Here is a 4080-nt window from a genome sequence, read left to right on the forward strand (position 1 = left end):
CCTGCACTTCCTGCCTTTCCCAACCCGCGGCTGTTCTTTTCAGGGCATCTCTTGCTACGCCATTGGAACCCAGTGAAGCGGGAGACCAAGTTAATCCTGGTGTTTTCTCAAAGCCCACTCCGCGCCTACCGTATAAATAGCCGCTGAATAACCGCCAATGGATAATGTAAGTGGCAGCCTTCTTCCGACGGTATCCAATTTCATCGTCTTTTGGATTCTTCATTCATTATTTGGGCTTCCTCTGACCCGACACCGCTCTCTCTCTCTCTCTCTCTCTCTCTCTCTCTCTCTCTCTCTCTCTCTCTCTCTCTCTCTCTCTCTCTCTCTCTCTCTCTCTCTCTCTCTCTCTCTCTCTCTCTCTCTCTCTCTCTCTCTCTCTCTCTCTCTCTCTCTCTCTCTCTGTGTGTGTGTGTGTGTGTGTGTGTGTGTGTGTGTGTCGATCTCTGTGTGTCTCATTTTCTGATCTCTCTGTGTCTCATCTTCTCTCTCTCTCTCTCTCTCTCTCTCTCTCTCTCTCTCTCTCTCTCTCTCTCTCTCTCTCTCTCTCTCTCTCTCTCTCTCTCTCTCTCTCTCTCTCTCTCTCTCTCTCTCTCTCTCTCTCTCTCTCTCTCTCTCTCTCTCTCTCTCTCTCTCTCTCTCTCTCTCTCTCTCTCATGGAACAGTCGGATAGAGTGAAAGAAATGAGTGGAATTTGAATTTACATTTGTGGCATGGTTCAAGGAGGAGGAGGAGGAGGAGGAGAGGAAGAGGAAGAGGAGGAGAAAGAGGAGGAAGAAGAAAAAGAGGAGGAGGAGGAGGAGTTTTCATCTTCATATTGCTATACATTCTCTTACTTGTCTTGTTATTGTAAGTTTATAAAATCCAAAGTTTCTTTCTGTTTTGGTACACAAGATTCATTTTTTTTTTTTTTTTTTACTTTTTTTTGTTTTGTATACTTTCCTTCCATTAAAAACTTCCTTTATTATCCGCTTAAATTTTCTTCCTCTTCTTCTAAAACTCCCTTCTTAAACTCCTCTCTTACTAAAAACTTCCTTCTTAAACTCCTCTTCTTAAACTTCTCTTCTAAAACTCCTCTTCTTAAACTCCTCTTCTTCTAAAACTCCCTTCTTGAACTTCTCTCTTACTAAAAACTCCCTTCTTAATCTCCTCTTCCTCTTAAAATCCTCTTCTAAAACTCCCTTCTTAAACTCCTCTTACACTAAATCTCCCTTCATCAGCCACTTAATTATTCTCCCTTCATCGTCCACTTATTCTTGTTCCTTATATCCGCTTCCACACTCCACCTTATGAACCCTTCAATACTGGGACACGTCTTTACCTTGAGATCTGAGTACGATTAGACTATTCTATTGACATTAGGAAAGATCTATGGTGGTCAGAATATTAATGGTCACAGTCTTCACTATTTTAATCCCCCACATGAGTTTCTGTAGCTGTATAAAATCACCAAATAGTAAGCAGAATGAATATAGAAACGTATCATGGTACTGAAGGGGTTAATATGATTTGATTTTAGCTCCTTCATTTATTCCACTGTTTCTGTGTTTTTCATGCGATGGTGGTATAGTGGTGAGCATAGCTGCCTTCCAAGCAGTTGACCCGGGTTCGATTCCCGGCCATCGCAATTGATGTCTTTTTTATTTACATATTTATTTTTATTTTTTATTTTCATATTTGTTTATATATTTTTGTTAATCTTTTTTTTTCAGATGTCCACCGCTACTAACGGAAAAAGACTGGAGATAATTAAGCGTGTTTCTCCCATTATCTATTTTTTTTCTTTTTTTATGTAAGAGGGGAAAGCTGACCAAGGGCAAAATAAAACGATAAAAAAAAAATAAACAAGGCCCACTTAGATGCTAGGCCCGTGCAGGTCCGAGAAAGTTAGCCGAAAAAAAAAAGGAAAAGGATAAATGTCTCATAAAGGAAGTCAAGTTAGGAAGTTGAAAATGCAGAAGCAGGTAGGGAGTTCCAGTTTCTTTGTCCGTCTAACTGTCTATTTATACATCTATTTACCTTCCTACCTACCTACCTACCTACCTACCTACCTACCTACCTATCTATCTATCTATCTATCTATCTATCTATCTAACTCTATTTCTGCCCCCTATTCATTCATCACTTCAGTTCTCAATCCTTCAATCCACACCCTCCCCGTCCCCCTCCACACCCTCCCCGTACCCCTCCATACCCTACCATCTCCCTCCACACCCTGCTTGTCTCTCTCCACACCCTGCCTTTTCTCTCCACACCCTGCCGCCTTCCTCCACACCCTGCCGCCTCCCTCCACACCCTGCCTGCCTCTCTCCACACCCTACCGTTTCCCTCTGCTGTCTCCCTTCACACCTTGTCATCTCCCTCCATACCCTCCACTGACAGAACACACAGACACTCAGCAACCAATCAACACATTTCCTGAAGGCACGTGAATGAAAAACGATTAAAAGATACGACTGGTTCTTCACTATTCAGTTTATTCAGTATTTTATTCTGATCTCTATTCATTTCTTTCATTTTTTTCCTCGTCTTTTTCACCTCTCAGATTCTTCCACGCTATTAATACATTTCCTGAAGGCAGATGAGTGGAAGGGAAGGTTAGAACGTCTCGATTTTCACAGTATCTTCGTTTTCTTCACTGTGTTTCAAATCGCCATTCATGATTTCAATTTTTTCCCCGTAATCTTTTTTTTTTTTTTTTTTTTCAACCTCCCAGCTTCTTCCCAGCCACGTCAATCATTCTGTCCACATTCTCACACTTCACTCCCTCTTCTCATGCTCCCCAATCAACTTATCTTCCCATCTTGCCCCTTTCCAACATCTCCTCCCCTTCTTGTCCCCTTCATGTCCCTTCCTGCCTCTTCATGTCTCTTTCTATTCCTTCCTTCCCCTCCATCCCTCTCTATTCCTTCCTTCCCTTCGTGTCTCTTCATGTCCCTTCCTGCCTCATCGTGTCTCTTTCTATCCCTTCCTTCCCCTTCTTACCCCTTCCTGCCCCTTCTTGTCCCTTCCTGTCCCATCCTGCCCCTTCATGTCCCTTTCTATCCCTTCCTGCCCCTTCATGTCCCTTCCTGATTCCTCTTTATGTCACTCGAACCCTCAAAATGCCCCTGAAAGCTCATTTTAGCCTAAGGTCACTCTACTGTCGCTGTTTCCTTGCCGTGCTGTGAAGGGGAGAAGAAAAGGAGGAGGAGGAGGAGGAGGGAAGAGAAGAGGAGGGTCAGGGGGAGGGGATGTGGGGGGGGAGGTTGCTGTGCCGCCCAACAATGATTTTAATAACAAATGTTCTCGACTAAGAGGCTTTTGTGAATTTACTCTAGATACTAAACATAAAACTCCTTTAAAAGTGGCGTCCCTCCTTGCTGCTGGCTGGCTGGCTGGCTGGCTGCTGGAAGGGTCCTCTCTCTCTCTCTCTCTCTCTCTCTCTCTCTCTCTCTCTCTCTCTCTCTCTCTCTCTCTCTCTCTCTCTCTCTCTCTCTGTTCGTTAATCTCCTTTCTTCTCTGTTTCTTTCATTCCTTTATTTTTTCCCTTGTCTCTGTCTTTTTCCTTCCCTCCGTCCTCTCTTTCCTCCTCTCCCTCTCTCTCCACTCTCCTTCTCTCCTTCTCTCTCTCTGAACCTCATTTTCCTTCCTCACTAACTTCCATTCTATTCATCCGCTTTATTTTAATTCAACTTTTCTCCTCGTTACCTTCCTTTTCTTCCCTCCCTCCTCCCATCCCTCCCTTCCTTTCCCTTCCCTCCCTCCCTCCCTCCCTTCCCTTCCCTCCCTTCTCTTCTCCTCTCGTCATCTTCCTCCTTTACACACTTTTATCCTCGCCATCTTCCTCTTTCTCCTCCGCCGTTCGTTTTTATCTCTTAAACCCTCAACTCATTTTATCCCACCACTACCACCACCACCGCCACCACCGCCGCCGCCGCCAGCTCCTCTTCTCCTCTATAAGACGCAAAAGACCCCATCAACACTGGGTCTTAGTGGCAGAAGCGAGGAAGAGACCTTTCTAAGCGGGCATCTTGGCAAAGTGGGCTTACCAGGCGCCGCGAGTGAGATGGGGAGGAAGTTACGTCAGTCTTGCCTCTCTGT

At 44.6% G+C, this 4080-nt stretch overlaps 1 non-coding gene across 1 annotated transcript; it reads left to right on the plus strand.

The window, feature by feature from the left end:
- Positions 1–1552: 1552 nt before the first annotated feature.
- Positions 1553–1624, plus strand: Trnag-ucc. The gene has a single exon. It is a non-coding gene; the product is annotated as a tRNA-Gly (tRNA).
- Positions 1625–4080: the final 2456 nt, after the last annotated feature.

This window comes from Portunus trituberculatus, chromosome 25 (genome assembly GCF_017591435.1).
Source record: "Portunus trituberculatus isolate SZX2019 chromosome 25, ASM1759143v1, whole genome shotgun sequence".
Taxonomy (NCBI): Eukaryota; Metazoa; Arthropoda; class Malacostraca; order Decapoda; family Portunidae; genus Portunus; species Portunus trituberculatus.